This window comes from Oncorhynchus clarkii, chromosome 5 (genome assembly GCF_045791955.1).
Source record: "Oncorhynchus clarkii lewisi isolate Uvic-CL-2024 chromosome 5, UVic_Ocla_1.0, whole genome shotgun sequence".
Classification (NCBI taxonomy): domain Eukaryota; kingdom Metazoa; phylum Chordata; class Actinopteri; order Salmoniformes; family Salmonidae; genus Oncorhynchus; species Oncorhynchus clarkii.
In genome coordinates this window covers 76,079,966-76,092,872 of record NC_092151.1, presented here as the reverse complement: position 1 = coordinate 76,092,872, position 12,907 = coordinate 76,079,966, and the positions used below count along the sequence as shown (strand labels likewise).

General features: G+C 40.7%; 1 protein-coding gene across 1 annotated transcript in view; it reads left to right on the top strand.

Moving 5' to 3' along the window:
- Positions 1-2,908: 2,908 nt before the first annotated feature.
- Positions 2,909-12,907, top strand: part of LOC139409402 (transforming growth factor beta receptor type 3-like) — a 140,087-nt gene continuing 130,088 nt past the window's right edge. The window contains exons 1-2 of the mRNA XM_071154513.1: positions 2,909-2,957; positions 3,047-3,105. The gene's annotated coding sequence lies outside the window, so the exon portion shown is untranslated. The remainder of the gene's footprint in view (positions 2,958-3,046; positions 3,106-12,907) is intronic.

Here is a 12,907-nt window from a genome sequence, read left to right as displayed (position 1 = left end):
GATTTATGCTTGCTAGATGATAGCTATCTGGGAGGAGGGGAGCACATGGAACATTTGACTAGTCCCAACTTTAATTTTTTTGTGTACAGAATCAGTTGATTCATTTTTTTTTTGACCAGTCAAAGCTAATACAACAGTCATGTAATAAACATGTAGACATTGGTAGGCTTCATCAATGGCATGAAGAGAGAAAACCAAGGAACAACACCTTGAGGGAGAGCACAAGGACAGTGAAATGCCTTTCTTGCAAGCTCCAAATCCAACAAAGTCGGAAGTTTACATACACCTTAGCCAAATGCATTTAAACTCAGATTATCACAATTCCTGACATTTAATTCTAGTAAAAATTCCCGGTCTTAGGTAAGTTAGGATCACCACTTTATTTTAAGAATGTGAAATGTCAGAATAATAGAAGAGAGAATGATTTATTTCAGCTTTAATTTCTTTCATCACATTCCCCGGTGATCAGAAGTTTACATACACTCAATTAGTATTTGGTAGCATTGCCTTTAAATTGTTTAACTTGGGTCAAACCTTTCGGGTAGCCTTCCGCAAGCTTCCCACAATAAGTTGGGTGAATTTTGGCCCATTCCTCCTGACAGAGTTGGTGTAACTGAGTCAGGTTTGTAGGCCTCCTTGCTCGCACACACTTTTTCAGTTCTGCCTACAAATGTTCTATGGGATTGAGGTCAGGGTTTTGTGATGGCCACTCCAATACCTTGACTTTGTTGCCCTTAAGCCATTTTGCCACAACTTTGGAAGTATGCTTGGGGTCATTGACCATTTGGAAGACCCATTTGCGACCAAGCATTAACTTCCTGACTGATGTCTGAGATGTTGCTTCAAAATATTCACACAATTTTTCACACTCATGATGCCATCTATTTTGTGAAATGCACCAGACCCTCCTGCAGCAAAGCACCCCCACAACATGATGCTGCCACCTCCATGCTTCACGGTTGGGATGGTGTTCTTCGGGCTTGCAAGCCTCCCCCTTTTTCCTCCAAACATAATGATGATCATTATGGCCAAACAGTTATATTTTTGTTTCATCAGACCAGAGGACATTTCTCCAAAACGTACGATCTTTGTCCCCATGTGCAGTTGCAAACTGTACTCTGGCTTTTTTATGGTGGTTTTGGAGCAGTGGCTTCTTCCTTGCTGAGTGGTCTTTCAGGTTATGTCGATATAGGACTAATTTGACTTTGTATATAGATACTTTTGTACCTGTTTCCTCCAGCATCTTCACAGGGTCCTTTGCTGTTGTTCTGGGATTGATTTTCACTTTTCGACCCCAAAATACGTGAATCTCTAGGAGACAGAACGCATCTCGGCTGCGTGGCCCCATGGTGTTTATACTTGCGTACTATTATTTAAACAGATGAACGTGGTACCTTCAGGCATTTGGAAATTGCTCCCAAGTATGAACCAGACTTGTGGAGGTCTACAATTTATTTTCTGAGGTCTTGGCTGATTTCTTTTGATTTTCCCATGATGTCAAGCAAAGTGGCACTGAGTTTGAAGGTAGGCATTGAAATACATCCACAGGTACACCTCCAATTGACTCAAATTATGTCAATTAGCCTATCAGAAGCTTCTAAAGCCATTACATCATTTTCTGGAATTTTCCAAGCTGTTTAAAGGCACAGTCATCTTAATGTATGTAAACTTCTGACCCACTGGAATTGTGATACAGTGAATTATAAGTGAAATAATCTGTCTGTAAACAATTGTTGTAATAATTACTTGTGTCATGCACAAAGTAGATGTCCTAACCGACTTGCCAAAACTATAGTTTGTTAACAAGAAATTTGTGGAGTGGTTGAAAAACTAGTTTTAATGACTCCAACCTAAGTGTATGTAAACTTCCAACTTCAACTGTAAATGCAGCACAAAAAATAATAAAGTAGAACAAAAACACACAAGAAATAAGAAGAACACGAGAAAGTAAGAAGCTATAAACAGGGTCAATTCCAATAACATATTTACAATGTGCAGGGATACTGGAGTTATAGAGGTAGAAATGTATAGGGGTAAGGTGACTAGGCATCAGGATATACTTGTACTTGTAACCGAAAGGTTGCAAGATCGAATCCCCAAGGTAACAATCTGTCGTTCTGCCCATGAACAAGGCAGTTAACCCACTGTTCCTAGGCCATCATTGAAAATAAAATACGAATTTGTTCTTTAACTGACTTGCTATGAGGGAAAATAAATATACAGTGAGCTCCAAAAGTATTGGGACAGTGACATTTGTTGGTGTTGTTTTGGCTCGGTACTCCAGCACTTTGGATTTGAAATTATACTATGACTATGAGGTTAAAGTGCAGACTGTCAGCTTTAATTTGTGGGTATTGTCATCCATATCAGGTGAAAGATTTCAAAATTACAGCACATTTTGTACAAAGTCCCCCATTTTAGGGGACCAAAAGTTTTGAGACAAGTTCACTTATATGTGAGTGAGAAAGTTACAGACTGGGCTGTCCGCACCACCCTCTGTAGGGCCATGCAGCTGAGGGCTGTGCTGTTGCCATACCACAGCTGTATAACTTTTTGAGGATTTGAGAGCCCATGCCAAACCTTTTCAACTTCCTGAGGGGGAAGTCATTACAACTAATGACTTATTATGTGTTGAGTTTGAAAAAATAAAACAACGATAACAACATTGGAAAATGCTGCTTATAAAGAGAACCAAACATTATTATTAAACCCAATAATAACAATACTATTTAATTATTTTCATAGTTCAATTAGCCTATACTGTGTTTGCCTAAAGTCGTAATGTGCAATCTGTTTGAACCATAATTATACTTTCACTGGAATGACAGCAGCAACTGTCTGTTCTTCTCCAATGAAAACCAATCTGTTGACTTATGTAGCTAGCTAGTTTACCTCGCTGCCTCCTCCCACCACAAGACCAACCCTCAAAATGAAGTGCCTCGTGAAAACGGAGATAGGTATTTAAAACGTTTAAGTAATAGTAGTGGACTCACTATTCATAAACTCGGCAAATTCTCTAACCTGACATCTAACGTTGTTTTCCAAGAACGCGGAGAGGGTTTTCCAGGAAAGGATACATATCGCATCCATTCGAACCACTGCAAGGCAAGCAAGCTACAATTTACAACAAAGTTTACTTTGAGATTCCTGGATATTCTGCATGGTACGTCAGAGTTCTTCTTTAGGCGTTAAAGGTTGTGAAACATGTACAGAAAGAAAAGTTACATTAGGCCTACATAGTAATTGTTTTATGAAAATAATGTATGTGTTTATCATCTGCATGTTTTACTGAACATCTCTGGGATAAATAATTGCTGTGTCCCCTCCCCTGCTCACAACCCCCGCACTGCAAGGATGCAAAATAGGGCACAGAATATGAACATCCCTGCCGGTCAGCAGAATATGTCTGATATTCTGTGATAGGCTGTATTGTGACAGGGATGTGACAGAACAAACAATGACATGTTCTTCCAATGCACACACAATAGTTATTCGGATAAACCGTGATGAACTTCAGCATTTTGTTTTCCCTCTTATCAACTTTAATGACGTCCTATGCTTTCCTGACTGAACAACTATCCCAAAAGCTATTTGCAATCGTAAGATTCTGAGTATATTGAAGCTGTCAAGCTCTCAAAACCAAACACGCATGGCCAGTTGCATGGTCCTTGCGCACACCTACAGCTACCCATCACCCCTCAATTAGTGTCAGCATTGTTGCTTTTAATATGCAACTGGTTTATAACTGTTTATAACTAACTAAATCATAAAATATTCACATTGGATAATTGATTTCAATAATGTATTATAACATTGTAAATAGTAAACAGTAATGCAGGCTTATGTATTAGGCTATTTATTTGTGCAACCTGATGTAGACAACATGGTCAGAGGATCACTGGTGGGAAGGAACTTTAACATTACACAACTGACCTGCCAGATATCACACCTTAGTGCTGAACATCACTTTGCTGTATGATTTTGTTTTGTATCTCTGCCTTAAACAACTTCAAGTTGTGTTCCAGTGTGGCATCACTGATGTGAAAGCAAAGCATGATACCAAACTGTCTACAGCCATTTCTGAAAGGATGTGCATTTTTTTTGATGATTTATACATTTGCAGTATGTACCTATCTTCCTTTAGTTTGAGTTCTCTGTCATTTTTGCAGATTTAGTTCTGCAATTCTGTCATTTTAGGAGCCGTTTTCAGAAACTTTTGATGCATTATAATACTGTTATTGACTTTGTAAAAGTAGATATAACTGTTTGCCTTGTTATGATGAAAAAATAGCAGATTTATACAGTAGTATGTCTGATATGGGACAAGTAATAATTAATGTAGTTATAAAACACGAGCTGAAAAAAAGCTTTAGATTACAGATCTGTGTCAGAAAGCTATTTGAATTGCTTTCTAAATACTTGCTTTAGAGATTTCCTAGGAGGATTGTTGTTTGGCAGCCTTGTAGGGCAAGGTAGGCAGAGTCTGGGGCATGATAGGCTATGTTAAGCTTGATGGCAGCTGTAGTGTTGTGCACATTTTTAATAGCTATATATTTGATATCTGGTCTTGTGCCTGTGTTTAGTAGCCGAGGTAAGGGCTTGTACCTATTCCATGGTGTCAGAAGTAGGGAGACAGGTGAGAGACCTGTAAGTCATTCTCTCTGAGTCATGGTGAGGTGAATAAAACAAACAAGGTGAGGCTGAGCATAATATGATATCAAATCAAACCTAAAGATGCCCTCAGTCTCAATATCAGTGAATAACTGAACTGACTCAGAGAGAAAGAAAAGCAGGACCAGGGAATAGGCATGTTGATATGTACTCAGTTGTTGTGACTCACTCATATAGATCACACATGCTGATGACATTCAAGTGTATGAGCAGAGAGTCTGGCTCTGTGTTTGAGGAGATTGTGTGTGCATATGGATTGACTTACTTAGGGGTCAGTGCACATATGGTTGGGGAGAGTGAGTAGCTCGTCAGTCCCGGTCACTATATTAAGTAATCAGTATGTGTTTGTGTTCACACATTTACATTCCATTCCAGAGCAACTTACAGTAGTGAGTACATACATTTTTGTACTGGTTTCCCTCAGGGTTTGACCCCACAACCCTGGCATTGCAAGTGCCATGCTCTACCAACTGAGCCACACAGGAGTACACCACACAGGCATGCACACAGGCATGCACACAGGCATGCACACACACACACACACACACAGACAGAGAGAGAGAGACAGCTAGTCAATACATGCATCCCTAGTGTGCATCCCTTGCATTGACACGTGGCGTCTCACTTCCACAAGAGGAGATGTGGGGAGGGAAGATTGGTCTCTTCTGGACAAGCACATTGTTTATTATAAACAACAGTAGTTACTCTGCATCATCGGTGTCTTATGCAGTTGAGAAACATAACTTTGTTTAGACTGAACAAGCCAGCCTACACTCTTTTTAAAAATGTATTATTATTATTTATTTTTGTATATTATTTGACCCCTTTTTCTCCCCAATTTCATGGTATCCAATTGGTAGTTACAGTCTTGTCTCATCGCTGCAACTCTCTTATTGACTCGGGAGAGCCGTGCGTCCTCCGAAACACAACCCAGCCAAGCCGCACTACTTCTTGACACAATGCCCACTTAACCCGGAAGCCAGCCGCGCCAATGTGTTGGAGGAAACACCAACCAAAAGGGTTCTACCTTGAACCAAAAAGTGTTCTTATAATTACAACCACAGAACCGTTTTAGGTTCTAGATAGCACCTTTTTTTTCTAAGAGTGTACTTCATTCAGTGAACTATTGAAATGAGAGCAGCCAGATTAGTGTAATTTTAGGTTATGAAGCTTCTCAATTTCCTATTGCAAAAACAGAACTCATATTCTGGATGGGTAGTTGTCCAGATGGACTAAGGAACTGAGAAGAGGTGGTTGGAGACGCTCATTCAGACACATTAGCTGCATTTAATAGGTGATTTATACTTGACCCGGCGTAAGAGTAGCAGAGCATGCAAGTCACTGGTCTCTGGGTGGTTTGCGGCCAGCACTGGACATCCTTCATTAGACAGCTTTTCCCTTTGTTAGATAGGAGGGACTTACAGTGGGGCAAAAAAAGTATTTAGTCAGCCACCAATTGTGCAAGTTCTCCCACTTAAAAAGATGAGAGAGGCCTGTAATTTTCATAATATTCATCATGATGAAAATTACAGGCCTCTCTCGTCTTTTTAAGTGGGAGAACTTGCACAATTGATGGCTGACTAAATACTTTTTTTGCCCCACTGTATAATAGCCCTTTTTAACACTTTTGATTAATAATTGTAATAATTTTGCATTAGATGTGACTAGGGGCCATATGTATCAAGTGTCTCAGTATAGGAGTGCTAGAATCAGTTTAGCCTTTTAGATTACAATTCACAAGTTTACATGGTTGGGGGACTAATCCTAGCTCAGCACTCCTACTCCTAGATGCTTGCTACATACGACCACAGTACTAAATTTACTAATCTCAGTTTATCTTAAGCCCTGAATGCTGATTGGCTGACAGCCGTGCTATACTAGCCCGTATACCATGGGAATGACAAAACATTTATTTTTACTGCTCTAATAACGTTGGTAACCAGTTTATAATAGCAATAAGGCACCTCGGGGGTTTGTGGTATATGGCCAATATACCACACCCCTCGTGCCTTATTGCTTAAGTAAACAATTCTGCCTCGTTTCCTGGATTCAGGATAAGGCTGCTGCGCTTTGGAAACCATGTTGCATTTACGGTCCCTCCTACGCTGCAATAGTGTAGAGTACCTAATAGCTACTTATTATGTTCAGTCTGGGGTCTGCAGTGTCTCTAATGGGTTTTCCAGACCAGCTTGGAGTGAAATGGAAGCTCTGCTTGAACGGACGGCTAGAGTTAAAAGAGAAGTCACATGAGGTGATCCTACTGTTGCAGCAACAAAAAGTCAGTCAGTTTCTTGCATCAGTTTGAATCAGGGGAGAACGACTGCCCTCTCATTGAAGTTGCGGTAGTTCAAGGCCGACCGTGGTACTGTAGGCATTGTTAGCAGCAAACAGGATCCCCCATTATAGTGAATGGAAAAATCAGTATACACACATGTCAGTATATACACACAAAAGTGCTTTATTTGTTTTTTGAAACCTAAACCTCAATAGAACTAATATGAGCTGGCAGAGTGAAAAATGCCTTAAAATATAGCCAGTTTTTTCGTGATTACTTCAAAACTACGGCAAGCAGTTGGGGCAGATGGTAATATTATGAGACTGGGCTCCACGGCGGATGCAATGAACGAGTTTTTATCAGAATTTTTTTTAAAATTTTTTTAAGTTCATGTGTCCAGCATGGTGGCATGCCTGGTGGGGTAAGTGTGTGTGTGTCAGTGCTTTGTGTAAGTTGACTATGAAAACAATGTGGAATTTCCAACACATTAATGTTTCTTATAAAAACAAGAAGTGATGCAGTCAGTCTTCCCTCATCTCCTAGCTAGCCTGCAACGCCACTTCCTGGAGTAGCTCAAACTGCGAATGTTATGTCTCCACGAGATGCCATCTTAACTTACTTAATTTGGCTTCAATGCGCTATTGAGTCTTCACATAGCCTTAACCTTGTTCGCAACACCTCCAAAACAAAGGTCAAGTGGTTTGGGTTTAGAGCTTGAGGTAGTCACCTCATACAAGTACTTGGGAGTATGGCTAGACGGTACACTGTCCTTCTCTCAGCACATATCAAAGCTGCAGGCTAAAGTTAAATCTAGACTTGGTTTCCTCTATCGTAATCGCTCCTCTTTCACCCCAGCTGCCAAACTAACCCTGATTCAGATGACCATCCTACCCATGCTAGATTACAGAGATGTAATTTATAGATCAGCAGGTAAGGATGCTCTCGAGCGGCAAGATGTTCTTTACCATTCGGCCTTCAGATTTGCCACCAATGCTCCTTATAGGACAAGTCACTGCACTCTAAACTCTCCGTTTACTATCTATCTCTGTATACCCGTCGCAAGACCCACTGGTTGATGCTTATTTATAAAACCCTCTTAGGCCTCACTCCCCCCTATCTGAGATATCTACTGCAGCCCTCATCCTCCACATACAACACCCGTTCTGCCAGTCACATTCTGTTAAAGGTCCTCAAAGCACACACATCCCTGGTCGCTCGTCTTTTCAGTTTGCTGCAGCTAGCAACTGGATCGAGCTGCAACAAACACTCAACTGAACAGTTTTATCTCCATTTCTTAATTGAAAGACTCAATCATGAACACTCTTACTGACAGTTGTGGCTGCTTTGTATGATGTATTGTTGTCTCTACCTTCTTGCCCTTTGTGCTGTTGTCTGTGCCCAATAATGTTTGTACCATGTTTTGTGCTGCAACCATGTTGTGCTGCTACCATGTTGTGTTGTCATGTTGCTGCCATGCTATGTTGTTGTCTTAGGTCTCTCTTTATTTAGTGTTGTGTTGTCTCTATTGCTGTGATGTGTTTTGTCCTATATTTTTTTAATTTGATTTTTGATTTTTGGTAGGCCACCATTATAATAAAAATGTGTTCTTAACTGACTTGCCTTGCTAAATAAATAAAATAAACATAGGAATTCATGGTGTCACGTGATCGAAGGCTTTGTCCATTCATAATGTAAACAGTCATTGGTTTGAATCCATAGTCCAGACCGATGCAATAACCCTTAGACTGGTTGATTTGACACTTTCATGATAGGCTAGGCCAGTTCTTTTTGTCTCCTGGAAACAATTAGGCCCAATGAACGTGCTTCTGAACCCACTGTGTCTCAACCATCAATCTAAACTCCGGAAGGAAGCAAAAACACTTCAGCACTTTCTCTCATTTCACTCTTCTTGCTCAAGACCACAACCGGTTTCCACTCTGTACTCTGTGTGGTCGCAACACCGTTTAGCTCTGGCCTGAACGCTCTGAATTATATCATGTCATTTAGCTTCCCTTTGATATGGAATTTGGCCTATAGTGGAGAATGGAGGGATAGAGTTTACCTCCACTTATGAAAGGGGAAGGGGGGCGTTGGGAAAGGGTCCAACAAATCAAAAAGAGATGGCACTAGCCCCGCGCGCTGCAGTGTAATATTTGTTGTGATCATCCAAAACGACTTTCCAGTCCACACAGCTGCCAGGGTCTGAAAGGCCCTTTGTTCCAGCAGCTGTTTGCACTGTGGAGCTCAGTGATGCACCTTAGCCCTCCTCAGTTCTCATCAGCCCTCGGCTCCCTCTGTCGATGCACCTTAGCCCTCCTCTGTCGATGCACCTTAGCTCTCCTTCCAGCTCTTAGGCCTCTATCCACTCCATGCTTCAGAGCACTGCAAAGCACCTTAGGTTGATGATCCTACCGATTCTCGACTTCGGCAATGTCATTTACAAAATAGCCTCCAACACTCTACTCAGCAAGCTGGATGCAGTCTATCACAGTGCCATCCGTTTTGTCACCAAAGCCCCATATACCACCCACCACTGCGACCTGTATGCTCTCGTCGGCTAGCCCTCACTACATATTCGTCGCCAGACCCACTGGCTCCAGGTCGTCTATAAGTCTTTGCTAGGTAAAGCTCCATCTTACCTCAGCTCACTGGTCACGATAACAACACCCACCCGTAGCACTCGCTCCAGCAGGTACAGTGGGGAGAACAAGTATTTGATACACTGCCGATTTTGCAGGTTTTCCTACTTACAAAGCATGTAGAGGTCGGTAATTTTTATCATAGGTACACTTCAACTGTGAGAGACGGAATCTAAAACAAAAATCCAGATATCATCACATTGTATGATTTTAAGTAATTAATTTGCATTTTATCGCATGAAAAGGGGTGTGTTTCATAGATTACAACCTCTGTCTCTTCACATGGGCGGGCCACTGAGTGAGCAGCAATATCTTATGAAAACCCACATCTCACATTTTAGAAGCTAAAATCACATTTCATCCCACAAATAATTGCATATTCAAACATTTAAATTGAACAACAATTTAATGTGAATCCGATAACTCTGATGTGTAGACTTTCCACTGTAGAGTTTATGTCATCTTATCATTGATGAGAATGTCTCAGATGACAACCAAACTGACATCATATTCATTAAGTACCACCGCATATGTTCAATTGTTCGGTTTACTGGAATATAGTTCACCCCCCCCCCCCCCCCCCCCCCCCTTCTGATGTTCCCCGAATCTCTATGTTAACCAAGTGTTTTGCAAATGTAACCTCAGTAGGGTAGAGAGAGGAAAAGGGGGGGAAGAGATATTTATGACCATCATAAACCTATCCCCCAGTCCAACGTCATGACAACAGTCACATCATGTCATCTCCTGACAGGCAATACATTTGGGTTCCTGAGTGGCGTAGTGGTCTAAGGCACTGTATCTCAGTGCAAGAGGTGTCAATATCTATACCTGGTTCAAATCCAGGCTGTATCATATCTGTCTTTGATTGGGAGTCCAATAGGGTGGTGCACAATTAGCCCAGCATTGTCTGGAGTTAGGCTGTCATTGTAAATAAGAATTTGTTCTTTAACTGACTTGCCTAGTTAAATAAAGATTTAAAAAAATACATAGAGCAAGACTGGGCACCGTATATTCCGTGTTGGCCCTCAACAATATGAGAGCATACAGAGAGAGGACACCACAATAGTGCTGGCATCTGGCCTGTCAGGACTCTCTGCATTGGGGTCATAATCTGAACGGCCATGCTGCGGTGGTGCATTCCTGTGTGTGCTGCGTTACTGCTCTATTGTTCAGAGAATCCTTTGCTTTTGTAGGGTAATCCTAACAACTCAATGAGCTATGAAAAATCCCTTTCCCTGTTCTAACTGACTAATGCTGTGATAGTGATACTTAGGCAGGCTTACTGTTCACTTATCATTCCACAAATTATTTAAATGTCTTTTAAAGGTGCACTATATGACTTTTAAAGGTGCACTATGCAGAAATCGTGTCGCCATTTCCTGGTTGCTAAAATTCGAATAGTTTGTCTAATTTCAGTTTGTGACAACATAAGCAAGTATAGTGTCGAGAACCATTTATTCCATCTACAAATATTGCATTCAACTGTTTGAAGCTGTTTTACAAAACCGAAAGTAAAAGACACCAAAATGAATCTTAAGAATGGGATGCATAGAAATAGTGAAGTGGTTGTAATTTTTATCATGTAGGATATGTGTATATTAGAAATTCCTCACATGTGACTCGTAATAAGACTAAGCAATTATCCTATTAAAATGTTTATCTGACTCCATAAAGATCATTCAAATATACGCAAGCATTAGGCAATGAGTTGAAGTTGACTAGCAAGAATTGGTCTGAGAATTGTCCGTATCAAAGGCAGATATTTAATTAACATTGTACAATGAATGGATTACCTTACATATTTACATGGCAAATCATGAACAAAGAGAAGCCTAGGAAATTAGAATGAATCATGCAACCTTCCTCCATGGAATGGAAATGTAACCTTTCTACCAGCCAAGACCAGCCACCATTGACCAATCAAACGATACCAAGTTTACAGTGTAACCTGACCACCAAGGCCCAATCTCCACAGGGTGTCACAGCATTTAAAGGTTTGTCTGGGGAATGAGACCATGAGACAGAATTCCTGAGAGGACAATAAAATTCCTTTGAGAGTAATTTAGAGTTCACTCTGTACAGATACACGTTACCACAGAGATCATACATCCATATAGATAGCATCAGAGTTATCCTCAGTGAACACGTTTTGGATCGATACCAAACATGGATAATTTAGTATTATTCTATCACACTCAATAGTCAGTCCTCTGGATACTATAACAGAGAGATACATTTTGACCCCTCAGAGGGGGGAAGGGTTGACTAGTCCTTTGGCATGGTCCTTTGTCTTCCTTGTGCTCCTGGACCATTTGCCATGCAACTCCAGGTGTCAGAGAGCACACCAATTAGGGCTGAGCCTACAATAGCACACATAGAACAGACCTACCGCTTCTTAGGCTTGCTTTCAATAACAATGACACATCTATAATTTACATTGCTATGTGAATTTGGTCAGGTCACTCAAAAAGTTACATATTGCAGCTTTAAAACTAAAAAGTAAAATCTGGCCATCATCTGTTGGAAAAAACAAACAGTTTCACCAAAATATAACTGAATAACAACAAAGCCTGTCACCATGTTGAAAAATGTCCCGGATAAATGTTTTATCTCTCCTGGTACCCTAGTGTATGTGCCGTAGCCAACTTTGATATTGTTGTCAAGCCATGCACATCTTTGGCATGCCAACAAACGGACACAGAGAGCAGTTGGCTAAAGCTCAAACAGAATTGACCACCAGGCTAATTCTGATGCCTTTTTTTAAAGACTGATTTGACGTGGGGTTGTTGCGTTGTTCTAACTTTTTTTGACAAATCAAAGCGTTGAGTTGTAAAAGGTTGAAAAATAACTACAGTATATAAACATTTAATTAAACATAATGGTAAAAAGACAGACGTTTTTAATGAATGATATTATGTTTTATCAGGACATTATATGATCCATTGATTTTGGAGTATTTCTTTTTATTGTGTTAAGATGAGGAAGCAATAGGAATGGAATGAATTAAGACCATAAGGGTTTTATGGTGCTGTTCCCTGTTTTGGAGGTTGGCTAACATGGTCTGTGGTCTATAGCCTGGTCAAGTTAAAAAGTTCAGCTATGGTCATGCTGATTAGCAGCAAAATCGACCCCACTTGCACTAAGCAGCTTAACCCGGACCCTGCTGGAGGATCCAGTCTTTCCCAACGATCTCAATTAAACTGGGTGAATTACCCCACCCACCCCATAACATGTTCAGAAAACAGTGTTTTCACACCTACTGGCCACCCACCCAGCCATACCTCAACCCTCAGATACCCCTCTTTGACTGACCGTGCATGGG